The 14,639-nt window shown below is 33.6% G+C and overlaps 1 protein-coding gene across 1 annotated transcript in view; it reads right to left on the minus strand.

Annotated features, from left to right (window-relative positions):
• LOC150103466 (uncharacterized) overlaps positions 1-9,829 on the minus strand; it is a 35,665-nt gene extending 25,836 nt beyond the window's left edge. Inside the window, exon 1 of the mRNA XM_090398206.1 lies at positions 8,508-9,829. The gene's annotated coding sequence lies outside the window, so the exon portion shown is untranslated. The remainder of the gene's footprint in view (positions 1-8,507) is intronic.
• Positions 9,830-14,639: the final 4,810 nt, after the last annotated feature.

Here is a 14,639-nt window from a genome sequence, read left to right on the forward strand (position 1 = left end):
TTCTATACTTTCATCCGGATTCAATCTTAACCATTTTAGTGCATATGCTCTAATCATATTTCTTGCAACAAGATAACCATTCTGCCTTTATTTGAATATCAACGTGATTTTCCAGTTGTGGCCATTGAGTGATTCCTGTTCTCATCGCAGATTTTTTCTTTGGCAATTTTTTTTAAAATATCTTCTTTCTTCCTCCATTCTCTTATCATCTTCTCGGTTTTGTCAAACTTTCTTGCAGCAGCACAGTTATTAGTTTGCTTTGCCATTTCAATTATCCATATCTTAAATCGAGCTTCATACTTTCTTCATTTTGTTGTTGGTTCCATGATTTTAAATTAACAAATTTTAATAATCCTAAAATTTAAAAAATGCAAAATTAATAATTAATTAAAATTGGGGCTAATCACTTTTAATTAGGGTAATTCGTGTAAATACTAAATCTATGTTATGCAAAAAAAATAACGGATATGCATAGATATAAAAATAATGGATATAACAATAATTAACGTTGCATTAATACAAGAAAAAAATTGTTTTAAAATTTTAAAAAATGCAAAATTAATAATTAATTAAAATTGGGGCTAATCACTTTTAATTAGGGTAATTTGTGTAAATACTAAATCTATGCTATGCTATGCAAAAAAAAAAAAAAATAACGGACACAACAATAATTAACATTGCATTAATACAAGAAAGAAGAAACTGGGGGAGGTCTTATACAACCGACATAAGCTTAAAACCTAAAAATAGCCTAAATTTTAAGCCTCGTCTTATACACTGTCGTCCTATATGCCGACATATATGGTATGCTAATTTCTTTCAATAATTTGATCTATAAATACTTTGTTTAAGTGCTAAACAAAGAATACTACTTTGAGCAGCTTCCATAATTTTCATAATGCTGCACACTGTGTAACAAGAAGAAAAGGATTAAAGTAAGGAAAGTAAAGTAAGTGCCACTTGATTAATGCGAGGGAATTATTACAAGGATGGAAGAAGGTGATAGTGGAATAATAGGAGGCCATTCCTAGAAATTGTGTAAATGTGTGTGGTATACAGGATAGTAGTATATTTTCCTTTTTACATGGAGAGTGAGGGAGAGAGTGGAATAAAATCATTGTCAGAATTTGTTGTGGATGCTGGGGTTTGAATGAGTTTACGGTTCAAATGGATAGATATATTTGTTAAGTAAGTCGGTTCCAATATTGGATCTTTTGGCTCCATGGAGTTGTAATAGTTTTATACACACTTCCTATCTCCAGAAAGAATTTATGTCATTAGGTCATGCATCCTGTTTTTTTTTTTAGGTCATGCATAAAGTCTTTTTTTTTTGATAATTTATTATCGCAATCATTTCCTGATGTGTACCTTCAACAGGTATAGGATATTATGATAACACTACACAGTTAAGTTCACCTCATTACTAGCTTCCTGTCAAGAGTTTTCTTTGAAATGAATGCTATTTGTTAGGCATCCATATTATCAAATCATATTTCTAAGGCCTGGCTGGCTGAATGGACAGCAGACAGCATCTTAGCTCTCCAATGAGGTTGTGGATTAAAATCCCAACACAGGCACAGACCTGAATTTGCATGAATATGATGCACCATGTTTTGTCTTTAGAACAGGGTTTCCTTGAATATTTAATACTTAGCCCAATCAAAGTACTAATGTATGATAGGTTTACAACCATTCATGGGTAAAATTCACTTAAAAACATCACTAAATACATTGAATCAACTTGATCTTAGTTTTCCTCCAGGTCTTTTTTTCTTGTCATTAAACACCATTTTGCTAATCTTTCCTCTTCGTTTCCTTTCCATTGCAAGTATCATCCCATACTTGCAATGGTCTGATATTATCACTTATATAATATGACTATGTAAGTTGAAGAAGTACTATGAGGGAATATGAAGATGTGGAGAAGACAGCTTGCAGTTGTAATGACACATACAGGGAGTAAAAATGCCTTATTTCCCACAGTACTGATTCAAGAGGACCCATAAATGGTTATAAGATCTGAAAGGTTGATTTACAAAGGGTATTCTTTAAGTCTTGGTATAAAACTCAATCAGAGTTTGATATTTAGTAGGACTCCTATATCAAAATTCCTTAATATCTGCCAAGTTGTTGTAAGAGAAGAAATATGATACAAGTCAGCAACTATGAAGCCAAGTTTTCTATGTGAACTGTCAATGTAGTTTCTAAAGGAAAAATGTAGCAACGTTTTCATTTTATATGAACACAATCTAGATGGAATTAAAAAGAAAGCAACTGGAAAAGGTGTCTTCACAACAACAACAACATTATCAAAATGCTTAATTACCAATTAAATTTTGCATTTTAAAATGGAATGATATGAACTTCTTCAGGCCACTTCAGTTTTCCAATGTTAGCCAAAAAGCTAACATTGGAAAGGCTAACATTTTCCAATAGCCTTCAGTTAGCCAAAAAATTACAACAAAACAAGCTCTTCCCCATCTGGAAATCATCATTAATACCATTGAAGACAAAATTAAGACTAACCATGGAACCACCAGATCCATCTTCTTGTATGGTTCTCAAACGTGGACAATAAGCACCAAAAAACTACAGATCTAATTAACTCCTTTGGAACTACATGCCTCAGATTGATCCTTGGATGGACCATGTCACTAACTCTACTGTGCTAAATCTGAATAAGCAAGAACCACTTGTCAGTATAGCCAAAAAATTACAACTGTGATGGCTTGGATATCAGCTCAGACATCCTGAAGTCTCACCCTTTTTTGGAATTCCACTTCATTCTGTACAAACCAGAAGATGGCAATCCTTGTAGAGACCATGTAAACAATTTTGGCAATACATCTGTGAAACCATCAATCAACTGAACTGTAAAACTCCATCTGACATCTACCAGTTGGCTTAAGATAGAGAGACTTGGAAGACCATAATTTGTAATCTTTAATTATTTCTGATGTAAATCTCTTTTCCCTTTTCACTGTATCATATTGTGAATAAACTATGATGATATATATGGGGGAGGGGAAGAAGACATGTAAGCCACATTATTCAGCTGAATCTTATTAGATTTGTCATTCAATAATAATAACAACAACAGAAGTAGTCCCAGCCAGTTATTTCATTTGGTGTTCCTTTTAGTATATATATATTATTTAACAAGGAAAATGCATATCTGATTTACATTTTTACTAATAAATAATACTATTAATCATTATAATTTAGTCCTGTTACAGTCTAATGAAGAATGATTTAGGTATGTGACGAGGAATGTGATCGTGATTCATTCAATCAATCTGCAAAACTGTGGAACCTAAAATAAATGAATAAGTCACTCATACTTTCATAAGGATCATCTGTCCATTGCAAAAACATAAATGAAATCGGATTTATAAAATACTTACCCCTAGAAGAATGCAGCAAAGAAATGGCAAGCTGACTGCTTTAAATTGCCTAAAGCCCCTAATCAACTGACTTGGATTGAGTCCAAGATGGATTGAGATATCAATCCATCGATAGATGGATGAAAAACATGTAACAGGTGTGATGATCGAGATCTGTTCATATGAGAAACAGCTCCTGATCATTACACTTGCTACATGTTTCCATCCAACCAAGATGGGATGAGTCCCCTGATCAGGGACTTCAGGCAGTGCAACCAGTTTGAAAGGATAAATGCTGACAAATATGCAACACACCATGTCTCTTTCAAAGTTGATGCTAAATTATCATGCCAGCAGATACCGGTGTGACATACTTGGAGAAAAATGATGGAAGAGCTAGACTGACTTGTACAATTCATTTGCAATACAATAAAAGCATCGATGAAGTGGAACATTAGGTGTGCACATTTTTCTCTGAATATGGATGTTAGTCCACCTATAACAGTAGATGGACTAATAACCATGTTAAAATAAAAAGGGTCCATAACAGTGGTGCACCTAGGGAGAGGGCCAAGGGGCCCTTCCCCACCCCCAAAGAAAAAGGAAAAAAACAATAGAAAAATTTCCAAAAATCTTTTCCTAATTAAAATTCATTTTTTTTTATTTATGTTGCATCGTATCTTCTATTTCTATTCTACTTATGAATTAGCGATCATTGCAGATGCTCAGTCATTGGTCGAATGCGATGCGTAGTGTGTATTCTCAAATCGTCTACTCAACTGGCACCATCCCCAAGATTAGATCCTGAGTGCTCGGCTCCCTCCAAGATTAAATCCTGAGTGCACCAATGGTCCATCCAGATTTGTTTCATAGTATGCCTAGAAGAGTGGAAACTTGTTTGGAGCCATAGGCCTAAAACATGCAACTGAGATGTATGCAATTTGAGTTTCTCTGAGATCTAGAGCTTTCCCAAAACTTATTTCAATGCAGCATATAGTGAAATCAGAGGACATCTCAGGGTATATAATATTAAGATCCACGAGAGATGAACTAAATGCAGAATGTTGATGATCTCCATGATGTGGGATGGACACTAGATATAAGAAAAGGGTTAAAAACAAAAAGTGCATTTGAGACCATATACAGAACCTGAAATAGAAAGGTGACTAACTAATCAGGAGGCCAATCCATGGGCTACTGCAGGACCCTAATCTGAACAAGCAAGTACTGACATCAGGCCACTCAATAATAGTTCAGTATATGGCTTTGACTTATACAGCTGATCACAAAATGAGTCAGTCTTCAAATGACTAAATGTTATATTGTTTACTATAAACTCTAAGTAAACAATTGAAGTTTATTGGGATTACAGGTATGCACTACATGCTTTTAAGTCCAAATTAATCAATACAAAAACATCAGAATACTATTGCTACATAATATAAACACCAACAAATCAAGTATTGTGTAGATATTGAATGCCATGATTTCTTGTGAATTTTGCAAGCTTCATTAATTCGTTAAATTTTCTTTTTCATCATTTCAGCTATCGTGACGATTTTACTAGGAGTATTAGTATTTCTTGAAGGAAGAAGGTAAAGACAAATGATAACTCAGTGTTGTTCTGATTTGTAAATCCCTAAAATACATACAAATCTTTTGGTTATGGTACTTATGAAAATTATGGACTAGGTCACTGCAAATCTTATAACAGCACCCACTTTAGGTAAGTGTGCATCAATGAAATTTTACAGCATTTTTAATTTAATCTTGTTTCATTTCTATTTCTGAAATAGAATTTATAACAATTAGTGCAGAACATATGTTCTTTGCTGATTTGATATACTGACAACAGATCTAAGATTAAATGGTCTGGTGCAGTATTTTTTCAATGTATGGTCCACAAACCTCTAGATTCTGTAAGTTCTCCATGAGTCAATCTGAAATTTCATAAGTGTAATAAAGAATTCTATTTTGCAATTTTGATAAATGATATTTATAAACACTTTAAATTAAAAAAGTAATTATACATATTTAATAAAATTATAAGAAAATTTAATTGAAAGCGAGTAGAAAATAATGAATTACTTCATGCAAGCTATTTTTTGTTTACTTATTTTCAAATAGTAAAACCTAAATAAAAGCTTGGAAAGAGTACTATGAGTGGCTCAAGAATTCTGCTGACCATTTTTCATATCACTTCAAACTTTTAATAAGCAAAATCGTTGCATTCTAGAAAATAACGCTATCTGAAATTTAAAGACTTAAAAAGAGACATTCATTCCCTTTCTGCCACACTGAGAAAAATAAACATAAATTAAGCTAATTGGGTAGCAGGTAATCATTACTTAATTTCAGGTTGCAAAGGCACTCTCACTGGGGCACCAAAGCCAAGTGTTTATTATTATCTATGGTTATTTAAAAATCAACATTTTCTAAAGTCTATCAATGTTTATTTAAACATTGATCTTGAGTTCATGGGAAAAAAAGAAAAAAAAAAGAAAGAAAGAAAAAAAGAAAAATCTAAATTTAAACATTGTGTAGTAGTTGCTAAATTTTAAGAAATGCTGGATCAGTATATTGCTTAAATGGAGCTAAGAAATATATCAAATAATTTATAAACCCATTATTTTCATATGAGGATTAGTTCTTCATACACAGGAATGTTTCTTATTTTAATGCTAAATTTGCAAATATAAGGACTACTCTTGGAAATTGAGAACCATTCGGTGATAGGATTACAAATAAAATCTTTAAATAGTCTGTAACACAACCAAGATGAAAGAAATTTGTTGGAGCATTTCATGAATTCAAGTTTATTCAACTTAAATGTAATATAATGTATACTTCTTATAAACCATGTGATTGTTAATGGTATAAATCTCTCTCTCTCTTATGAGTCAACTCCAGGAGAGTTACTGTAGAAATAGCATGATGGGGGGGGGGGGACATTGAATTCATAAAACTTTATATGTGAATACAAATATAGCTGCAAAAATTCTATGCTCGACTAAGTTTTTTTTTAATGATAACCCCCCTCCCCCATGAAAGATTCATCCAGGAACCAAAATTAGAATTGTTCAAGCAACTTTGAGTTTTCAGTGAGTAGGATGGTCTTATACTGAACAATGACAATCATGTACTACCTTAAAGGTATTCACATATATCTATACCATAATGGAATTCAAACCAATAGCTTTTTGATTGGAGGATGGATGCCATTACTAAGTCAACACAGCCAGTATCTTGGATGCTCATAATTAGAAATATAACCTGGACTGGGATGTATTATATGGAAAAATTTCATTTCATGTAAAAAATTAACTGTACCAGAATTGGAATAGTCATATATTTTCAATGAAAGAGGTAGGATTTTTCAGAATTAGGCATTGCTCACCCAAGGTTTGTAGGAATAGGATGGGAATGGTAGTTTTATGATAATTGGACATCTGCAGGAAGTATGTAGTTGCTTTATTATTAAGGAGCAGCCAATGTGAAACTCATCTTCAGTACTACTAATTTTGTATGAACAAAGTCTTAATGTTACAGCAGCTAAGATTGTAAAGCAAGTACCTGTTAACCATGATGTGCTTACTAGCTAGTTTTGTTTTGTAGACTTTTTTTTTTTTTTTAATCCCTTCCACTTCTGAGAACAAAGCACAGGTACACGCAAAGATATTAATAATGTACAAATGAAACATTCAGCAAACACTGCATGTCTTATTCTTGAAGGGTTGCTGGATCCTGTAGGAGTCAACTACTAAGGTAAGTCCATCATCAGTATATTTTATCAAATACTGATGGAGCAACTTGCCTAAAATTCTTTGGGCAAGTTGTTGTAACAAGGCATCATTAAACATAAAATGAATATTTTGACCTACCAAAAAGTTCTGTAACACATCAGGATGCAAAATAATGTTTGCAAGTATAATCCTGACAACTGAAAAGGATACTTTGGGATTTATCAAGTTTTTCAACAAAACATGCTTCCATCCACAAAAAAGGCACTTTATGTGGATGCATTAAATTTGAAGTAATTGGAAATCTTTTCTGTTATTAAAACAGGTTATTCTTTGGTGGAAGTATTTATTGGGTGAATTTCAAATATACAGAATTTAAATTGAGTTTTCAAATGAATCTGCCACTTTTTAAAAATGCAATACTTCATTGTTCTATTTTTTTTTTTTTCAGATCATAGCTTGCCTTATTTTTTTTTTGTAACCCAAAAATTATAATATAACTGCAAGGATCCATCCATTACCAGAAACATAATTGCTGTATGCATCGTTCTTAAATTATATAGCATAATTTATGAATGCCTTGGATATATCACTTATTATCTATGGATGTTGAAATATTCCACTTTTGTCACAAAATATTTCATTTTAAAATTGGCAATTTGTGTTGCTGTAATCAGTACAAAATAAACTCGCCATTATAACTATATTAAACAGCACTATGTATGGATACAAAACATGCTTTTTGATTTTATGCGCAATATAAATAAGTAAGGAAAATTTTAAGGCATTTTGGATTGTATCACTTTTGTATCCAGTTTGTCGTTATTATACTGCTTGAAATATACGAAGAATATACGGCCATAAAATAAAAAATTCCGATGGCACACCATTAAAATCCTTAGGTTTTAATTATTTCCAGTATACATATCGTTCCAGTACACAAGATGTTTAATAATAAACTCCTTTCTAAATTATCTTCAACCCTCGTGAACTGCGAAGCATAAATTGCAGATCGCAAAAATTTAAATTTCTTAATTGCATATGTTCAGCTGTAATCTCTGTCCATGGTTGTAAAATTAATTAATACCAAGCTGCCATCTTCTTTGGTGCAAACTCCAGCAACTTGCACAAAACTGCGTATAACTGTCTACCATGATTACAGTAATTATTTTTTGATGCAAACGCTTTATTTATGCATAGCGATTACCATCCTGTTCTTAATGGCAACTACGGAATTCAAGATGGACGACGTTTATCAACTAGGTTATTCCGAGCTTGGAGATCGACAAAAATTACAATCAACAAGAAGCACAATTTCCTCGAAAAATACCAACACCAATTCGCCAATGTATCGCATTAATAAAAGTGAAACATGATTACTTACCACTCAAACTATTCCAATGGACCAAAAGCCTAACCAACACCAAACGAGCGACCCGGACAACAAAGTGATATAGTCTCCATGTACTCGGAAGGCAAACTGCAGAACTAGTCGTCGTTGTTACGCCCGATGGCCATGCGCCATGTTAGTGCCAACTGTGCAGTCCTGAAGAGCAGGCCTCCCACCGTACACCATTATGCTCCGCGCTTGTTATCGAAGGTTGCCCTGCCATCAGCAGGGCTTTCCGAGTACCTTGCCAATCAACTTGATTAGTGGAGAAACCTCAACGCCTTATATTCTCTACAGCGTTTTCGAAGTCACCGATTAGAAACTGGAGTTCCTAAACTGTTCACTCTTCTCAAAATTAAAGACTTCTTCACGACGGCACGGTCCACGCCGAGTAGTCAACTTCCACAAAGACTCCGAACGCACCACTAGCGATTCGTGGCATCCACCTATCTCCGAAAGGAAAGGAAGTCACGTGACTCGGATGTCTGGTGTACCATTCCTCTGGCTGGGTGGAATTTAAGCAGTTGCTTTCCATTGGAAAGTTGGCAATGAGGTACTCAACTCATTATCTTAGACGATCTTACAGAAAGGCCATGATATAATTGTTGTTTATATTTGTATTTCAGCAAAATCAAATCGAGAGCAACGACAAATGGCACTGCCTTTTAGAACGGACGGACGGGGAGCGTGCCCATGTCACCCATGCGTGCGACCGTAGCTGCAGCAGCAACGGCTGACGGCCGGTAAGCGATGCCTTGTCCTGCGGCAGCTTCGATTTCCGCAGATCAGACTGGAATTATATATGAATTACACATATTTTCTCTTCTCCAAAGCGTACTATCAGCTTCGCGAGCTTCATTTAGTCGGCGTTACACACCAGCGTATGGCCACTTCAAGAAAGACTTACATGAAGTTCTTAAAGGTCCAGTTTAAAAATAATCACTGGACAACTCAGGAATCATAGGGGAAAATATGTATATATATATATATAGTATCTTTAAAGTTTTGAAGTGCACTAACCCCATAATAACTGGACTGCCAATTATTAATGGTATGTTTACTGTGTACCAAGTAAATAGTGTACCCGAAAACTGACCTTGTCGTTTGGTTGCAAAACATGAACTGGCTCACGCAAGAATACTTCAGCATGGACAACTGCCCATCAGAATCTCTAGAGATAAAAATGGTGGGAGGGGGGGGTAGAAGAGAAGTCCATATTCAGATCATGATAATCCAGTGTCGGTCTTTAAGAATTCATAACAAGACTTCCAGTCCAACTGGTAGGTTTATCTTTCTTTCTTGTTCCCCCCCCCCCCTTCTTCCTCATATGGAATTTTTGCAACTTATCTCTACAATGGCTTTCATAGGCAATAACGTTTATCGTCATCATTCTGAATTCAGAAGGTTCAAACAAAAACTAAACAATTACTTTTTTGTATTCTTTTTATTAATAATATTAAAACAAAAGTGTGCTAAACTGAAGCGTTGACTAGTTCATGTTCGCCATTGCGTCCCTCACCACAATCCTTTGGCATCTCTTCATTTTCGGGGGGGGGGGGGAGTTGCCCTTTAACCAAAGAATCCAATGTCAACGTCCTGATAGATGCAGGCATCTCTTATTATCAGAATAGAAAATAAGATCCTCGTTTTGATTCGATATGATAACTATACACGCTTTCCCCTTTTTTAAAGGAATCCTTAAAGTTAGTCCATACGTGATAATAATAAACTTGTTTATGATACATTGCATCCATCCAAAAGGGCAGCTTGCATAATATCTTCGAGAAGCAAAATACAACGGGCAGCACCATTAGCTAACAAGAAGGCAAAATAATCATTGTTACCTTATCACTACAGTATCTCAAGTTTATGAAAAGTGGGTTTTTGGAAGTGTAAAGCTTCTGCGCTGAAAGACAACAGCAATAAGTATTTGTTGCTGTTACGATGTTTTCATATTATTCCAAATTTTTAAAGCCCTGGAATTTTCTATTTGCATATCCTTTCTTACTGAAGTATACGTCTCTCCAAAAAGCCATATCAGTGTAAATACGGGAAGTTATAAATGTACCGTAATCGAATAGGACTGTTTTCACCAACGCTCAAAACTAAGAATCTTCTCTTCAGCTCGTTCTACTTCCTGCGTTGAAACAGAATTAACGCATGCGCATACGACGTATATCTGATCGGAGCTTGCCAGCGTGAGAGCTTGGCCTCTAGCACTTGTCAGCATTCAAATACACGGTAAGGGCGCATCTAAACGTTGGCTTTATTCAGCAGTAGACATTCCCACAAGCTGCAAATTCTGCACGAGATAGCAGTACTTCTTGTCAGCTGTGACAAACACGAAAAATACCCCTAGGCGTCGCTCCGACTGTAAAGTGTGCAGTCTTATAGAAGTGTTCAAGTCCTGCAAATAACACTGAAGAACGGTGTTCGCTTTTATTGAGTCAGCAAAGAAAGCACAAGAACAGGTTGCAAACGCGCATACGCGTACACCACCAACACACCAGGATATTTCCCACTTCAAATAACTGAACGGGAAGGTTTATGCCAAGGAAAGTTGGTGACGAAAGCAATTAATTTAATTATTCGAAATGTTCTGGAAGCTTCGCCATTGTTATTATTATTTAATATATATTTTTTAAAGGGGAAGGAAAATGTTTTCGTTTTGGTTGTAATAAAATAAGTTTAAGCATACATGAAATGTTTTAAAACTTTTTTTTTATAAAGAGAAGAGCTCGATACAAAAATATGCAACTATAAGAAATGTTCAGTACTATAGTTCAACTATAAAAAATGTTTCCTTTGGTTGGAAAGACCTGGATTCGAATCTCGTCTTCTCTGACGAGAAGTTTTCAATCAAATGGTAAGTTAGCAGGTCTCATAGGAAGGTGAGGGCTTTCTTATCCCTTAAACTAGTCCCATGAACACACATCTGCAGACAGATGGTACTAACTGTGAAATGAAAGCGGTTTGAGGTTCATCTTGTCGTTCTACTGCAGGTTATGGATTTCAGGTAGAGATCCATAATAGTGTACCTCCTGGAGGGAGATGAACACGTGACAGGACTATCAAAAAGTATTCGGGACAGTATGGTTGTGTCCGCTTTGTTTCAACTGCGTGTTTTTTCTTGTGTCCACCAGCTGGGCCTTCTTATCCCCGTCAAAAAAGATGGTGCTCTTTAATTAAAAAAAAAAAAAAAGTGTGTTTTAAGCTGAATCAGGGAATCTCGTACGAAGGCAGTAGACAAATCAGCCTTAGAATATCGAACACAGTTTATAGACATGATACGCTAGTTTTATACCTTTAGTTTCCTGTGGTGTAATATGAAAAGCCAACAACCCACCGGTCTTCAGACCAGTTTCCTTCCCCCATCTTAGGGGGATTAAAAAATTACCTTTTAATGTGTGATGCCAAACCTTAACCTAGCCAGTGGGCCAAAAACCACAGAACGAATAGAAGAATAATTTTCGGTCGTAGAAAACAATGCGCGCGCGCGCACACACACACACACACACACCATAATTTTATATTTGAACTTTTATTTAATTATAGCTTTTCATTAACTTCTAAACTAATCAAATTTATTTTTAATTATTATAATTAAACAACGTTGACGGATTCACATGTACATTTCAAATTTGTTATAATTATTTATAAATATTTCTTAAATTTATAAAAATTCTTCTTCCTAACATGGATTTTAGGCCAAGATGGCCTGTTCCTGTCTCATGCCATCTCTTTCTTGGTCTTCTGATGCTTCTTTTATTTTTTTTTATAAATTATATTAATTACATTAATTAATAAAAATTAATATCTATAAAATTTGCAATTTTTTACGTTAATGTACTTTAAAAATAATAAATCCTATCCGTAATCATTTTCGCTTACAAAACAAACAAACAAAATCTTATCGAATGGTTTGTTCTTGCTTAGAAATAAGATTTTAATCTTTGTTTGTTTGAATAGATGTTTAGCAACATTTTCCAAGTATTATTCAGCTAATTACTGTGACATCTCATCTACTTTGATGGCACAGGATTACCTTCGTTTTCCTTATCGCTATTTATTAAAATAAATGCAATTCACTCATTTTTTGCATACAAAATTCTGTTTAGTACTCAAAAATAAAACTCCTAGAAAGACGTTATCAGAATTTTATTGTGGAGGTTTGATAATAATAATAATAATAATAATAATAATAATAATAATAATAATAATAATAGTTATTATTATTAAACATCTTTGTTTAAAAATAAAAGCAATAGTACAGTACATTTATCTCTTGAGAATGTATAAGTTTACGTATTTCGATGGCGTATCAATGAATTTCGTCCAGTATGTACTATTTTTGCGCACAAGCTATAGGTTCATCATCAGTCCCTTCGACGGTTGATGATTTTAATCATCCGATGTGGTTCCATCACATTGTTTATCGCAAGATCGAGATGTCAAAAATAAATAGTATATGTACTTGGAATGTAGTATGGGATTCATGGTTATGGATCATAGGTTATCAACTTTTAGTGGGTGAAAAGTTATTTAAAAAATAAAAATAAAATAAAATAACAAATCTTCAAAAGCAATTGGAACAAACGCAGTTCACGATACATTTAAAAAAAAAAAAAAGTGCAGAATTATTTTTCACCTCGGACATCTGATGGACCATGCTGGAACCTTTGCGATATTGAGTTAGACACTGCTTGTTTTGTCTATTTGCAAATGTCGTCGGGTTATATATTTTAAACTGTATAATTTAATTTTAAATTTTAAATTTCCTAATAGCTGTAGGAAAAATCTTCTTCCCCTGTCTCTAAATGAGTTTATTTTAAATTTCACATTGCACTGCAAAATTAAGGAAAAATGAAATGTGCAACAATCTGAAAGCAGTTCATGGGTTATAAAATGCATAAATTACACATAGTAACATCATTTCATATACATATGTATAGGAATGTGTATATGAAATTTAACATATCCAAAACATATAGTACAAAAATTAGTTTTGTTTTTGGAATAAAATAAATAGAGTTGTTTAAGTAGCGCTATTTATATTTATATCGCAATAAAATTCTAATTTATGCACCTATGGAAACAGTTAACCCAAATGATTAATTTATACAGTTATTTTGAACAATTTCCTCATTTTGGTAGACGAATAAATATTCTTTGATCATATTCTTGTACTGTATTTGTTTGAGATGAATTTCCTTTCGTGTAAAGGTAGGCTATTAAATGTTTTTGGTGTTAGGCAAATATAGTGTTTATGTATTGCTTCTTTAAATGTGATTTGGGAACTGCTGTATATTTTAAAAGGAGGTTAACTTAGCCCTTGCTCAAGGGAGGAAAATAAAAAAACTTCTTTTGCAGAACATGACATTTGAATCCGGTCTCTTTATCAATCAGTTTGTGAACAACATCTGGTCTATATGGCAGTTGATTGATGCTTTCCTTTGAAATGAAAATACCTCAAATTAATCCCTTATAGATCTTCAGTGGAATAGATATTGGCTTGAACATGTAAGGATCGATTAAAGAGTTTGTGGCCTGATGTAACGAACAACTTAAACAGCATCCTTAAAAAATGCAGTAAAAATTAATGTTTTTTTTTCGATAGAATAACATTTTGCTCTACTTTTTTTCATCTTCTATAATGAAAATAAAAGTGCAGTAAGTGATTTTAAAAGAATTGGAAAATTTACGATTTACGGAAAATGAAATTTGCAAAAAAAAAAAAAAAAATCACAATTAGTTTAACTTATAAACTAATTGAGATTTATTGTATTAGGTACATGCATGGACTTAATGTGCAAATTTGCATTATAATCTGAGATAGATCAAAAATAAGTCTTTACAAACGTCTTTAATAGATTTTTCAATCTAATTTTGAAAAACTTTAGAATAATCAAGACTTGGATCATATTAAAAGTTATTTTGTATGCATAAATAATTTTCACTTGCATTATTTGTATGATTAAATGTACATACATTTCTAAATATATAGTTTCAAATGATCAGTAATTCATTATTCCGCTAATCAGACTTCAATCACACCTCTCACTCCCTTGAATGATAACAAAAGCAAGCGTGAATTTCAAGACCAGCATTCGCCCCTGTTTGAAGGTT

This window comes from Typopeltis vanoorti, chromosome 9, assembly GCF_054136105.1.
Source record: "Typopeltis vanoorti isolate ZY-2024b chromosome 9, IOZ_Tvanoo_1.0, whole genome shotgun sequence".
NCBI classification, from domain to species: Eukaryota; Metazoa; Arthropoda; class Arachnida; order Uropygi; family Thelyphonidae; genus Typopeltis; species Typopeltis vanoorti.